Source organism: Marmota monax, unplaced genomic scaffold, assembly GCF_021218885.2.
Source record: "Marmota monax isolate L192 unplaced genomic scaffold, Marmota_monax_Labrador192_F-V1.1 WCK01_AAM20220418_F8-fsc00144, whole genome shotgun sequence".
NCBI classification, from domain to species: Eukaryota; Metazoa; Chordata; class Mammalia; order Rodentia; family Sciuridae; genus Marmota; species Marmota monax.
The window spans coordinates 3,398,686-3,415,051 of NW_026694618.1; the positions used below are offsets into that span (position 1 = coordinate 3,398,686).

Below are 16,366 nucleotides of genomic sequence, written 5' to 3' on the forward strand. Positions count from 1 at the left end.
CACATAAAAATAAAATAAAGGTATTGTATCCACCTAAAACTAAAAAATAAATATTCAAAAAAAAAGAAAGAAATACGTGGGTTCCACTTCAAATTTGCATTGTCATGACCCTTTTAGGCACCTGAGTTTGGATCTTTGACTAAGTGGCTATGTTCAAATTCTAGCTTCCTTCCTTCCTAACTGTGTAGATTTGTTCAAATTACTTAAATATTATCTGCTTCAGTTTCCACATCTGTAAACTGGGGATGACAATAGTGTGAAGTTTTTGTGAAAATTACATGAGATAATCTATGTAGAGAATTTAGTGCAGGGACTATAAAAATAAAAGTGCTCAGTAAATCTTAAGTTATATTGTTATCACTATTACTATTATTCTATTATCTCCAAATCTAATGGTAAAAATGTAGATCATGAGGGACGTCCTTTAAGTCAGAGGGCTTTTTGTTGCCTATTTAACCACATCTCCCTTGCTGTGGGAAGGGTCAAGTTATTTAACCTCACTATGCCTTTATTTTACCATCTTTAAAATCTTAGCAATAGGCTGAACATGGTGGTGCATGCCTGTGATCCTACCTACTCAGGAGGCTGAGGCAGGAGGATCACAAGTTCAAAGCAGCCTGGGAAACTTAGCAAGACTCTGTCTCAAAACAAAATATAAAAAGGGTTGGGTATGTAGCTCAGTGGTATAGGACGACTAGGTTCAATTCCTAGTACCATACACAAAAAATCTTAACAATAAAAGTATAATAATATTATCCACATCTTTGGTTTTGATTATCATCTCAGATAACCATGTATTCAGGCAAATGTGTACCATGTGTAATGGGTATCACCACGTCACAACTACCTTGTTATTGTCATCAGCTATTCTGCCTCTTGCCCAAAGGATGTCACCTAATAGTTGTGAGGACCAGGGAGCCAGGTAGGTTACCTGCATGTGAAATGTGTATCCACACTGTGTATGGGTTTTTCAAAATTTCAGATATAATTTACAAACCTTAAATTTCATTTTTTTAAAAAGTGAAATATTCCAGTGGTTCTTAGAATAGTCACAAAGTATTGTATAATCATCACAACCAGAGGTATCTCCTTTAGCACTAATGCCTGGGCCTATAGAGAAGCCTCCTAATAATATCAGTGGCACGGCTATACCTCTGGGTGCTCTGAATAGGACTATTTTTCCAGACTAGAGTTAGCAATGTTGTTGGAGGCAAAGTTGCTGAAACCTTCTGTATGTAGCTTTGGTGGTTGATGTGAACAGACATGAGATTAATATTAGCAGCCATGTGAACAACCTCCCTCTCTCCCCTTTTCCCCTCATATTCTAATGATTCAGAGGTTCATGTGTACATGTTACATTGATGAATTGTAAACATCTCATGGGAGTGTTAATGTCACTAATTGTTAATGCTCTAGTATGAATTGGAAGACTTTGAGTTCCAGTAATCTACTTTTTTATTTACCTTTAGAGACATGGCACAATTTCTCTTAATAAAATAAGACCAAACACAAGAGCAATAATAAATTTGCCCTCAAATGGACGTGGAAGAAACCAAGGCAAATTGCAGAGAAAGCCCACTTTATTAAAAGGTACCACCACCATTCAATTCCCACCCTCTGCTGCTGGGTGGTATATTATATACAGGATTATATACAGGTATATATACAGGATTAACATATTTTCTGAGATGAAACCAACAAAACAGACTTTGGCAACCAGTAATCTACTTTCTGTCTCTATGGAGTTGCCTATTTTAGACATTTTATATAAATGGAATCATACAATGAATGTGAGATGTAGGCTTTTGTCTATGTATTTTCCTCAGGAATAAAGCTGTAGCTATTCCTAGAGAATATATTTCTACTGGGAAAATGGAGTAGGCCCTAAGTGGGAAGACAGCATAGGCCAAGACTGTCCATAGGAGCAAAACTAAACAGCTAGGGATTCAGAGGGCGCAATTTGAGTAGGTTAATATAGAGGAGCTGCAAACCACTAGTATAATGCTATGTTCTCTTAAATTCTTCACATCCTGGCTCTCAACACTCTAGAAGACTCTCAAATGTCCTTTCGTAAACTTGCTGCATAGGATTTGCCTGGGAACTGGCTGAAGATACAACTCCTCAGGCTCATTGAATTAGAATCCTAGGGTTGGGGTTTCAGACCTCACACAGATGATTCTGCCAGGCACTGGGTTTGGAGATCACTCAAGTACTTGGGACATGCCTATACAACACTGATCTGTGTTATGTCCCCTTCTCAATGACATTGCTCTGTAACATTAATATTCTTTTTAAGTGTACATGTCTTTTTTTTTTTTAATTTGTGAGTGTACGCATCTGATCTTCTTAACAGACTATTTACAGCTTGGGCTTACTTTTCGTCATCCATCTTGGCATCCTGCATATGATCTCACACAAAGTAGGGGCTCAGCACATGTTGGAAGACTGGTTATACAGAAATCTTGAGAGTATCACTGGGATGTTGCCAGTCACAAAGTCATTAAACCAGTTTTCTTTCCAGTCTCTGACTTGTGACCCATGGTCAGCAGCCTTTTGATATTTGGGCTCAAGAGGATGCCCCTAAAGCAGCCCTTTCAGGGAGACCTTCCTGCCTCTGCATGGTGCTGTTAGGTATAGGAGACCAAGTGTAGGGGTGGTTCTTAACCCTAGCTGCTCAGAGTCCTGCAAGTAGCTTGTTATCATGCAGATTCTTGTGTCTAGCTCCAGACACAGAGTCAGAGTATTGTCCAGGAAGGGGAAATTACACCCAGACACTATTGAAACACTGCCCTAGAATTTGTAGAAGGTCATTTTCTTGCCTGGGTCTAGAGAAAAAAAACACTGCATTGTGCAGCCTGTGGACTGGGGTTTGGGAGACCTGGGTTCAGTCTTGGCCTTAAGTTTAAGTCAGTCACTGTGTAATGGTGGGTAACTCAATTACTTTTTAGTTTGCTTTGGGAGTATAGATGTGCCACTGATATTATTAGGAGGCTTCTCTATAGGCCTAGGCATCAGTGCTAAAGGAGATACCTCTGGGTGCTCTGAATAGGACTGTTTTCTCAGACTAGGGTTAGCAGTGACAAAGTTGCTGTAACCTTCTGTATGTAGGTTTGGTGGTTGCTGTAACCTTCTGTATGTAGGTTTGGTGGTTGATGTGAACAGACATGAGATTAAATTAGCAGCCATGTGAACACCCGCCCTCTCTCCCCTTTTCACCCCATTTTCTAATGATTCAGAGGTTCATGTGTACATGTTGCATTAATAAATTGCAAATATCTCATGGGAGTGTTAATGTCACCAATTGTTAATGCTCTAGTATGAATTGAAAGACTTTGAGTTTAGCTGCTCTCTCTCATGTTAGAGAAATTAGAGTGGGTGAAAAATAGTACATATTTCCTGGGTTCTTGGAGCCTAAGGAAGGGGACAGAGGGCACAGCAAGAGAGGGGATGGCAGCTGAAGACAGTCATTAATTTGGTGTTTTTGCCCAGTTTTTCCCAGATCTCTGACAGTGGCACTAAATCACCTGTGATGTTTTTGACAGAGAAGCCCAAAACTACTGATGCTTCATCTCAGCCATCTTTGGGTGGATTTCTTACCATTCTGTCTAATTTGATAAAAAAAAAAAAAAAAAAAAAAAAACTTTCAGAACTAATCATATTGATTGCCTGGGAATTGGATAAGGCTTGGGTTACTAAAATTCTGACTTTTTTTTTTTTTTTGGTTTCACTTTAAGTTTATTAGAAACTTCTAACTGATTTTCTAAGTAATTATAATGTTTTTTACTCCCATGAATAACATTTAAGAATGGAGTTATATCCATACTTCACACCTTACTAGCACTTAGTCTGTCAGCTTTAAGTCTTTAAACAGTTGTAGTGGTATGTCATTTTGCTTTTAAAGTTTGTTTTCCTCATATTAATGATTTTCATGTAGTTACAGATAATTCAAATATTTTCTTTTGTGGGGTAATTATATTTTTATTTTTTATTTGTAGAAATTCTTTTGTTAGATATGTACATTTCAAATACTTCTTCTTTGTCATTTGCTTCTTTCCTTCATTCATGTTGTCTTTTGAGGAGCAGATGTAAATGTTGGTGAAGTCTAATTTATAACATTTGTTCTTTATTTTTTTTTTCTTCGACATTCAAGCAATTTTATTTTATTTTTTATGAGATCTTAAATGCAAGTTTGCCCCCAAATATGATTTACTCAACTCTCACTCAGGTCCTATGATCACTACTCTTTTAGTTCAGCTCTGTGCAACACTCAAAGAAATGACTGTTTCTGGATTCTTTGGATTCTCTTTCCTCTTTCTCTAATATGTCCCACCCTAGCCGACTCATTCCATATGCTTTATGCTTGCAGATTCACTTATATTTAATTGCAATTATAAAGTTTCCCTTTTCTTTGGTACTGCAAAATTAATGAAGGATCAGAGAATCCTCAAGCATACTTTTGCTGTTTAGAAGTTTCTCAGCCCCATTGTTTGGAAAAACCACAGGATTCATTTAAAAGTCAATGAATCTGTCATCAAGCTTTGTTTAAGCCCAGTATTTACAAAGATCCTCACTTGTGCAGTGGCTTAACTTTATAATCTTTCATTTACAATTTTGCAGTTGCTGAGACAGAAGGAAAATCCACTCCTTTGGAAGAACATGGTTTTTTCTTACATTGCTTCCCCACTGCTGTGGCGATCCTTGCACCCTGGCCCCTGGAAACCATCATCAAGAAGACACTGTGAATGGGCTGCCACTCTCCTAAAGAAGAGGAATATCAACTACAGTTTCTCTCTAGATTGCCTTTTTCTGTTCAAATAATGATTCTCACCAGGGTCAGATTAAATATAACCCAATGAGACAACTTTTTGGAGGACTAGCTGCTAATGGCATTAAAAATGTTAATAGCATACTAACATATCTATGGAAATACAAGGAGAGGAAAATGTATTTATAAGCTCTTCTCTCAGGGAGAATTCTGCATGGGATTGGAAGGAATGGCTTAATAAATTCCTCAGGGGTGGAAAACGGGGAGTAGTCAGAGGAAGCTGTTTTATCGCGAGATTTCTGCTTTTCCTACTGGGATATGTAAATTGGGTGTTCCCACTAAATTGCCCATCATCACAGAGAAGAGCTTGAGTGTCTTAGTGGTCCTCCTGCTCAGTTCTTTTCCTCTAGTAAAGATTGAACAAGTAGTAGTTTGAAGGAGACACCAGTTTATTAGCCTACACCAGCATCAGCACTCTAGGGCTTGAAGATGAATACATTGTCATAGGCCATCTAGTTCTATGACGTGAGCCCTTAAAGTGTCTTTTAAACTTAAGGGTGAGGGTCATTGCTAACAAAGTATTTCAAGTCAAATGAAGCTTGAACTCTTTGTCTATAGGTGAGCCCCCACCCCCCGCCCAACCGTATTGAATGAATTAATCAATGAAAATACTAGATTGAGCTGGGAACTTCAAATATATTTGGCTGAAGGGTGATATTGCTAGTTATTTTTAAAAGAGGACATCATGGAACATGCTTGGAATCATAAAATATGGAATTGATGGTTGCATTTAATAACTCAACAAACAGTCAAGTATGGGAAGGACTTTGTAGAGTCTTACAGGCAAAATAGACATGGTTCCTATCCCATGGACCTTATATTCTAACTTCCCCTTAAGTGCGAAGAGCAGTGTTTATAATCAATTGGTAGCCACAAAGGTATTCTCAGGCCCAGATTTCTGATCAAGATGGTAGGGCTTGTAGTTCAGTGGTAGAGCACTGACTAGCATGCACAGGGTCCTGGTTCTGATCCCAGCAACACACATGGGAGTCCAATCAATAAGGTAATTCCTGTTGCCTTAATCATGTCCAGTGACTTTGCTTTCTAAGCCTACATTCTATAAATGCTCTATAAGCATGGGTTGCTTTCAGCAAACTGTGCAAAGTCCTGTGGTGCCAGGCAATGTGCTTGGGGTTAGTAGGGCTTCTGGGGAGGGAAATATGAAATGTTGGGGTCAGGAAATAGGTAGGGATAGAATTCAGAGCCAACTATCACTTCTATTCTATGTAGGAAACAGGAGTGTGAGAAATGTTGGGCTGGGAACCTTGAGACCTGGGTTTTGGTCTTCATTCTAACACTAACAAGTTATTCTTCTCTCCTTCATTCCTTCTTTATCTGCCTTTCTCCTAGTCCTTTAGTTCCTCACATTTCTATTAAGCACATGCTATGTGCCCTCTACCTGCTGTGTGCTAGGTTTGGAGGTACAAGGTAATGCTTTCCCAGATTCCATGTGCTTTCCCAGAAGAGGAGGAAACCCTCCTTCCTTCATCTGTTGGCTTCACCTTTGGAGGGAATCATCTATGTCCCAGAGGAGTGTGCTCGTGGTACCCCCAGGGTAACCACAACAGATAGGTGCCTCAACCTGCTCAAGCAATTTTGTAGTGCTCTAAGATACATATAGGATAATCATTCAGACCCAGGGTCATCATGAAAGAACTTTTTTCAAATTTAAGAAACAAACAGTCTTAAAGTTGGTAGAGAGACAATACTCCATATAGTGAGGTCCACAGACTACTACACACCTGGAACTCATCCTTGCCCAGGTAGGGAAAATCTAAATTAAAAAAAAAAACTTCTCAATAAATAGCCATCTTTCATATATACTGTGCTTCACATTTTCCCTGTGTCTGGTGACTTCTTTTAATTGTATACTTATTTCAGCACTAGGGATCAAACCCAGGGTCTTGCACAAGCCAGTCAGCACTCCACCACTGAGCCATATCCATCATGACCTCTTTAAAAAGGAAAGGAAAAATAATAATCAGACAAAAAATATTGCTATGAACTCCTACCTCATTGGAAATCATATCTAAGCATCTTGTTCTTCTCGTTATTTCTTCCATCATTAGCAAATTAATCTCTGAGTACAGAAAATATTTTATGGAAAAATAATTCAATGGAAATTTATATTTAGATTGCGGACAAAAACTATTTGGTTTCGAAATTTTATCATGGGAACTAATTTTAGGTATTTCAAGTTATGGCTTAACTGGTAGAATTAATTACTCTTGACTCATTTTATTTCTCAGTTGAGGTCAAGGAATAGAAAAGACCTACAGGTAAGGTCTATACTTCTACATGACCAAGACCTTTAATTTTCTTTATTGCCTATTCTATGCAAGGTGTATATTATTATACCTGGATTAATTAGAGTTTTATTTCCTTGACCTGTTCATAATTCCTCCTGGTAAATCTATTAAAAGCAATCTAACGTTCATGGCATAGAATGGCTAATAGGACTTTAAAGAGAAACAAAGGGACTGAGTAACTCAGATAAATGAAAAATTGACTCTGAAATAATCAACAACATATTCAAATATTTTAGTCCACTATTTCTCCCATTAAGCAGAAGCAGAAGCAGTGAATCTAATGAAAAGGGAAACATTTTTTTTCCTGTCAATCATCTTCCATTCCCAAATATCTGGCTATTGGCCATTGTGAAGGCAGAATATACAAATGATAGACTGGTGTTTCTACTTCTAATCTGCATGATCTGGAGTCTTATAGCTCCCACCATTGACTATGAGGCAATTTATTTTTGTTTTCTCTGTCCTTCTTGAGAGAAAACAAAAATCTTATTTTTCCAAGCAATTAAAACTCTTCTGCTTCAGCTGGGATGAAAGAATTAGGAGTTCTGTCTCCTTGTATATAATTGCATGTTTCATTTTTCTTGTTTTAGTGATTGACAGAAAACTGATAAACTGAGACATCTCTGAATTAGGGTTGAATGTACTCTCTTGGTGGCCCCATTGCTAATTTGTTTGACTATTTTGCAGGATTTCTTACTCTGTAATGGAAAGGTTTATTAAATATGAGGGGTGCAAAGCTTTCTGAATACTAATGAACTTATTTGCCAAAATTGAAATGTTCTTCTTGTCAGTGAATGCCTGTCTCGCTTAACAGGATCCAAATTGAATAATGGGGAAAATTAGACTTTATCGTACCCTCAAGAGAAATCCTGTGCGAATTATGAGAGAATACTGAGGGGGAAGGGGGTCACATTTTAGAAAAAAAAGAAGTAGATAATTTGGATTATTTTTTTTTAAGAATTAACTCAGGGAAACTCAATTCTTTTCAAAGAAACATATGCACAATCATTCAAGGAGCAGGATTTCCCACTGCCCAAGCAATATGCCTTCTGACAGTTTAGAATGAAAGTAAAGTCATTGTTACATGGAAATGCATGCTACAATTCCGTGCTAACAATTTACTAACTCTATTCCTGTATAAGGCCTTTATATGCCTTTGATGGAAAGGAAAAAATCAATAACCTTGGAAAATGAGCTCTGTTCTTCAGTGAAGTTCAATAGGGAGATAGTTAGAGTTTGGGAAATTGCTGCAATTCTTCCTTTAAGCATAATGTAATGAAGCTGTTCCTTAGTAGGCATGTTTACTTCTACTGCCCCAGTGTTATCACTAATAAAGTCAATGACCCCATGCCTTTTCTTTACCAGCATCCAAGGGCATTATGGGAACGAGATGACTATCTTCCTGATCCGGGAGACAGGCTGGGAGAACTTCAGCACCCACACCAACTGCAAACATAGAGTCCAAAAAGTGTGTGTATGGAGTCACATAAAGTGACAGAGGGGAAGTGAGGGAGATCATGAAGGTGTGACTGTGAGAATTTGTCCCTGACATAAAATAGAAAAGCATCCACTGGAAAAAGGTGAGATGAGGAAGGATCCTGAGGCAGAAAAAACAATGACAAGAAAGAATGTCTCAGTATTTGTAAAAAAATAATTCTCCCGAGAATTCAGGAGGAAGAGAGGAAGGAGAAAGAGAAAAAAGTTTCCAAAACAAAACACATGAAAACTTTAGAAACTAAAAGTACACTCTTCTAGGAAAAGACACTGGTCAGGAAGAGAAGGCTTGATGACATCTAGATTTGTATTTAGGGATTTACTTTCAATCCCTGAGACAAAAGGTTTATGTATGACAGAATTATCCTAAGACATTAATGTATTTTTTGGACATGATACCAAGCTTCATTCCCAAATGAGAAAGAGGGTGGTCAACAGAGCTCAGATTAACACCAAGCAACTGTGCCATATTTCCTCTGAGAATGCATTTCCTTCATATCCCTGATGAAATAAGAGGGAGGGAGGGAGGGAGGGAGGGAGAGAGAGAGAGAGAGAGAGAGAGAGAGAGAGAGAGAGAGAGAGAGAGACACCTAGTGTATTAGATTGCTTCTGTGGGAAGGCTTGAGAATTGTAAACCTAGATTTCCCCCTTGGAATGATAATTGGATTTTAAAAGTTATGTAAATAACCAGAAGGAGATTCAGATTCGTTTCCGTCATATCAAATCATGACCTGCATCTATGGAAACAAAGAGGAACTTGGAAAGTAGGAAGGCAAGGGGGGAAGATGACCCAAAAGGGAGAAATGCTGCAAGCCAAGTAGGACCGCACAATTTGTGAGGAAATTAAAGAACAATGGAGGTTGAAGGATAAGTATGTAATAAAGAACATGGGATAATAAGATATTTGAAAGTCAGAAATTACTTGGGAAAGTGAGGATGAATGATGAATTATAAGGGAGATGATTAAGGGATTCTGGAAGGCAGAGAAGGGAAGAGATAATTGGGATGGGAAACAAAACGTGATTAATGGCTGTAAAAGGGCAAGTTTGAACTCTCGATGGCATATCCCCCAACCTTTGGAGAATGTGCACAACCTAGAAATAAAGGAGGAAAAGATGAAAAGAGTTCATGGTTAACATGAAATCATGAGGACAATAGAAGAAGCAATAAGTGTCATTAGTCTTCAGAATGAAAGCATTTCTAGAGAAATGGATTAGTCTATGTTCTCCATTCATTTATGAGTAGAATAGTCTTCATCTACCTTTACAAAAGGTTGATTTATAAAATGAATGCTATTAAAGGAAAGAAAAGGCAAGCATTATCAGGGAAGTTAAAAAAAAAGATTGCATCTAGAACAAACTGAAGTAGGCAGTATGCAAGCAAGCCTGCTCCTAGCCTTTTTTTTTTCCTTTTTTTTTTACTGTTGGTTGTTCAAAACATTGCATAGTTCTTGATATATCATCTTTCACACTTTGCTTCAAGTGGGTTATGAACTCCCATTTTTAGCCCATATACAGATTGCAGAATCACATCAATTACACATCCATTGATTTACATATTGCCATACTAGTGACTGTCATGTTCTGCTACCTTTCCTATCCTCTACTATCCCCCCTCCTAGCCTTTTTTATAACATTTGAAATGCAGCATCTTATGAAAGGACTGGAGATCATTTATCAAATAGAAATGTGGGCAGTGATAAGGGAGGAAGTTTTAGCTATTGTAAATATTTTATAATATATTCTTCCACGACATTTTTTTTCCCTATCAAAATGAGTGAGATTAAGTTAAAAATTTTCTGAATATTGCTTTAAATACTTAGACAAGAGGATTTATAGCAATATAAAGTACTCCTAGTAGTAAAAATAACATTATTTTTTCAAAAATGTTAGTATTTGGAACAGGTCTAAGTGCCTGTGATGATCTTTTTGGCTTTCTTCTCAGCCTGACAGTACCAGACCCCCTTTGGAGGGAAGCTGATGAAGTAATTTAACTGGAAAAGCTTAATGAGATAATGATGCTAGGGCCAGTTAACACCTAATAGGAATATAACCACGAGGGATGATATTGTTGCTTATTAATTACAATGATGATGCTGAGGAAAGAGACAAGGTGGCACTCATTTAACAGAGAGTACTCAAGAGTGTGGCTGTTTCCCAAAGGGGCAGTTGCAGTCAGAGTTAGAAGTAGGTCAACATTTAGCCGAGTTAGAAATTTATGGCCATTGGGTTATACTGGCGACCACAGAACTGGAGCCACTGCAGGAGGTAATAGATGCCTTCCTGATGGTGGCCAGGGCTGGAGTGGAGACCACTGTGGTTGCCTGGCCACGTACAGAGTGAAACTCCAGGTCGAGTTTTGGGGGCTGTCTACTTGATTGGGATTCAACAGTGGTCATTCGTGGGCAGACAGGCTGGTGTCCAGAGCTGGACTGGGTGTGCTCCAGTTCTGTGACCTTCCCCTCTGCTCCACTTGATCTGGTGAGTCAGACACAAAGGACAGAGATCTAGCCAGTGTCAGCATCCTGCCCTGGAGAGGAAGCCCAGGGGATCCCTTTGCTTCTGCTTTCAGAGGTCCAGATCTAGCCATTATTTGTTGACTTGGGTTTAAGGATGTTTTGGTTTTAGCCACTGCCTCCACTTAATTTCCTGTTTTCCCTGGACAGGGAGAATTGTAGATACACTAATGTCCACATTAGTTAGGTGGGCAGGAGTAGAGAATGTGAAGAAGGAGCAGCCATGGGAAAAAAACATGGAGCTTTTGGACATCTTTTGACTTTTCAATGGGGGCATGGAAGCTTGAAATACAGGACTAGCCTGGGAAGGTGATGGGTCTTGGTAAGAATGTGCAGCTCATCTCCTTATTTCCCATCTTTCCTCTCACAGCATGGGCCTCTGAAGGGTCCTGGAGCCTAGGCTGTTGCTCACTTCTTTCTGGGTCTTTTGATATCACCTGGGCAACAAGGGAATATTTTTCTGCACCTTTTTGTACTATTAATTTTATTAACATCTCACAGAATTTTTCTTATCCTACATGGTAATGTCACTGACCCCTATAATAGAAAAGAAATTACAGTCTCACCATTACCTTTTAAAGCATATTTTATTTTTTATTAAATGTGTAGTTTTGGAGAGACAAGAAATGAATGTTGGATTAGAAAAAGATATGACTGTAATCCCGACCTTCATACCTGCCAGACAGGTAACCTTGGGCAAACCTCTTGCAATCCTGAGCCTCACTTTCCCCCTTCATAAAATGAGTGGTTATTGAGTATAACTTTATGGATTTAAAGCCATGTTCAGCTTTAAAATCCTCCTATACACAAATATTTGTAGGAATTATATAGCTATTAAACCTTATGAGAGAAGTCATTGATAAATTTATATGGTAACAAATATTGCCTTAAATCCAAGCTACAGACAGGTACAAGAGTTAGAAGAGAACCAATAGCAGCACTATTTCTTGAGTAGTAACTGTCTGATAGCCAAACACCAACCTTAAAGGTAGGTGCTCCATAGGTAAGGAGATGATGCTTTCAAGACTAAAGTTGTTCAAGACCATATAGTCAATAAGACCAATAGTCAATGAGAAGTGGAGCCAATGTTCAAACCCAAGTCTCTCAATGTGAAGCCCTTGACCTCAGTCACCACTTTATGTATTTCTCACTGCTTAGAATCCCATAACTTGTAGTATCAGCCACTGAAGTTCTCTTCAGTCCTAATAGTTCTCAACTGGAATAGAAGGAGGATACCAGGCAAACAGTTAGAAAAATCTCATTTGACTCTGATTTGCCCTTCTCTCTGCTTCTATACCCACCTGGTCCTTGGAGCCATCAGTTGGCCAGTCATATTAACATGATAACATGAAAAGCATCTTGTTGAAATCTTTCTGCCATGTGCAGGTTCACATTTCTGTTTCTTCCAGCATGCTGAGGGAGGTATGAATCAAGGTATTCCTCGTGATTTCCAAATGGGGAATGGAATCAAAGAAAATTGAATGGTACAACTTTACTCCCCTACCCACCAGTCATAGAACTGACAATCCTCTACCCCTTAAGACTCTAGCCACCACAAGACATTGTCTTTGTAGCCAATTCAGTTAATAATATATTTTATATAGAAGGAAAGTATCACTTTTTTCCCCAGAATATGCCTGGAAAATGCACTTCTATGATATTAATTTGTAACATCTGTGAAACCAGCTTCTCTGTAAAGTAACTATTGAGAAATGCCATATGGAGAAGCATGGTTTCTTAACCAGTCATTTCTATGAACAAAAATGATTGTCTGGACATTCATTGTTTGGTCTCAGAAAAAATGCTCCATCCAGGTCAGTAAGAGGGTTTGGGTATGCCAAACAGAAAGGATTTCCTCTTTGTATCTTTGAAAGTAATTAATAAAAACAATTCATTTCTTTTTGAAAATAAGAATATTAGCACTTATAATTTCAAATTACCTTTCAAAGATTAATTTTAATATCTCATAGTCAAGGCCCTAGACTTAGACTTTTTAAAAATTTGTTGATGGACCTTTATTTTATTCATTTATTTATATGTAGTGCTGAGACTTGAACCCAGTGGCTCACATATGCAAGGCAAGCACTCTACCACTGAGCCATAACCACAGGCCCTAGACTTAGTCTTAATGCAGAATTCTTTGCAATCTCAAATCCCTTTTGGAGGGTCTTCTTTCTATTTGATTTACTCTCTTTGCTTTTGATGAGTAAATTCTGAATTACAGTCAGCATGGTTATAATTCAGCTAATTGTAAAAAGTTAGAAATATCCAAGTGTGGGGTGGAGTTGTGGCTCAGCAGTAGAGTGCTCACCTACCTCATGCAGGCCCCTGGGTTTGATCCTCAGCACCATATAAAAATAAAGAAGTAAAAGGTATTGCGTCCAACCACAATTAAAAAATAAAATATTAAAAAAAGAAATATTCAGGTGTGGGATTTGATTAAATAAAAATACAATAGAATACTATGTTGCCATTTAAAAGAATGAAGCAACTCTCTGTATGGAATAATCTCCAGGGTATATAGTTAAGATTTAAAAAGCAGGTATATGCTCCATTTGAGTACATACATTCGTATATATATACCTATGTCTAATATGTTTATATACATTGCCAAACTGTGGAAAGACTTTTAAGGAACTCGTAATAGTGGTTGTCTCTGGGGGAAAACTGGCAGGGAAATTGGAAGAAGACTCCGTATACATCTTGTTGTTTCTTTTATATGGTGTATCATGTTAGTGTATTACCTATTCATATTTCTTGCAAAGGAGAGCTATTTTTACTGAGGTAGAAAATACAAAAGACATATTGTTATGTATAAAGAGCAAGTTGCTGAATTGCGTAAATAGTACATGATCCAAATTTTGTAATGTTATCGTACATATATACATATATGTTTATACACACACATGCATACACACATACACATGCATACACACACACCTGTAAGGATATGCACCATATTGTTGAGAGTGGTTCCCTCAGGGAGAAAGAAAGTGGTGTGTGCGTGTGTGTGTGTGTGTGTGTGTCTATTTGTATGTGTGGATACTTTCATTTTTTTATCCTATATACTTCTATGTTATCTGATTTTTTTTTCCACAAAAAGTACACACAAGTTCATGATAAATAATTCATAAAACCTAAACCAAATTGGACTTTAACCAAACTTTCCAGATTGACTCTTCTGGTCAACCTATTTTGATGTTTATGTATCTCATGGATTCACTTCATATCTCCTCCTAGACCACTTCTCTGAAGCTTCCTGAATTTTCTATTCCTTTATCTTATCTCTCTTTTACTCACCATTATCAATAGGGCCCAGCTGAAGTGATTGACCAGGAAATCCTAGTAATAGTACTGATAGTTCCTCTCTCAACCAATTTTCTTTCTAATTAATACAGAATGAGGAAACTAAAATCCTCATTTCTACTTTAGAGTCTTCAACTCCCTTCAGTTAGGAAGTTAAGCTCCCTATTTATTTTATGAAAATGTCTTGATTTTCTTGATTATTCCTATCAGCACACATATATGCTATATTCCCAATCTCAAACAATAACGAAAGTCAAGAAACCTCCCTCAATTCCACACGCCCTGCAAATTCTGCTCCCGTTTCCCCAACTCCTTTACAGCAATTCTTCTTGAAAAAATTGCCATTGCTTTTGGAAAGATAACTCCTCTTCTCCCATTCATTCTTTTTTTTTATATATTTATTTTTTAGTTTTCGGCGGACACAACATCCTTGTTTTTGTATGTGGTGCTGGGGATCAAACCCTGGCGGAACGCATGCCAGGCGAGCGCGCTACCGCTTGAGCCACATCCCAGCCCCTCTCCCATTCATTCTTAAACCCACCCTCTGGGTTTTCATCCCTGACCACTCTCTCTAAATTCTCTTGTCAAGGTCACCTTTGGAATTTACTTGCCAATTCCAATGGTCAATTTTTGGTCTTCATTTTCTCTACTTCTCAACTCCTTGGTCATAGTTGATCACTTTCTCCTTCTTGAAATTCATTTTTCTCCTGGGCTTCTGAACACCCCTTCATCCCCTCAGATTTCCTGCTACCTGACAGATTGTTCCTTCTCAGTTTCTTCTTTATCCTCTTCACTTTGAAATGTTGGACTGCTCAGGGATCCTGGGCCAACTGCCTTCTTTATTTTAATTCATTTCTTTGATGGTCTCATCCAGTCTTTAGCTTTGAAGAGCAATCTCCATGCTGAGGTCTGTCCAAATTCCATCCTATATCTAAACTACAGACTATGTCTTCTTGAAACCACTATTTAACTTTTAAACTGGCATCTTAAATTTAACAAGTTCAAAACAGACCCACCTTCTCCTTCATCCTTTTCATGTTGGTAAATGACAACTACATTGAAACTCTACTTTCAAAATGTGTCCTGACTCTGATTACTTCCATCACGTCCAACAATGAAGCCTTAGTCTGAGTCTCTAGCATTACTGGCCTGGATTAGTACAATACACTCTTACCAGCTTCCTTGCTTCCTCTTTTCCCTTAAATTATGTTCACTAATAGTAGCCAAAAATTTTTTTTTAAAAATTTTTAAATTATAATTCAGATTATGTCATTGTTTTGTATAAAACCCTCCACACTCAGTAAAATTCAAAGACCTTACCACAGACCTTAAGGCCTCAAGTACCTCTGGTATTCACCCTACCTTTCTAAACTTGTGCCCACTGTTCTCATGCCACATTGACCTCATCACTGTTTTTTGAATGTGCCAGGTGTGCTCCCACCTCAGAGCCTTTGCAGTTGCTATAGCATCTGTCTGGAAGGTTCTTAGGTATGCACATGACCCACTTCCCTCTCTCATTCTGCCCAGATGTTACCTTTCATGAATGTCCTACCTGGAACAGCACTTGCCTGTGTTACTCTGCACCTTTACCATGCTTTATTTTTGCCAGTATTTGATGTGTTGTACTTGTTTTTGATTAATAATTGCTTATTATATATCTGCACTAGAATATAAAATCTATGAAAATAGAAACTTTGTCTTATTCACTGCTGTATCTTCAACATTTTAAAGAATGATTATTACGGAGTTTTAAAAATGTTCTCTGTTGAACAGATTGTTGAGAGTTTTGCTATTGCTTCTTCAGCGTATTCAAGTAACATGAAATTGGTTTATTTCTCCATCTTAATTTTATCCTGCCTTAAAAATTAAAAAAAAAATTGTTTTAACTTTCCTTAAAAATCAGAGAGTTTCCATTAT

At 37.8% G+C, this 16,366-nt stretch overlaps 1 long non-coding RNA gene across 1 annotated transcript in view; it reads left to right on the plus strand.

The window, feature by feature from the left end:
* LOC131423325 (uncharacterized) overlaps nucleotides 1-16,366 on the plus strand; it is a 66,682-nt gene that overhangs the window by 37,793 nt on the left and 12,523 nt on the right. Inside the window, exon 2 of the long non-coding RNA XR_009224722.1 lies at nucleotides 4,618-5,828. This is a non-coding gene — a long non-coding RNA (uncharacterized LOC131423325). The remainder of the gene's footprint in view (nucleotides 1-4,617; nucleotides 5,829-16,366) is intronic.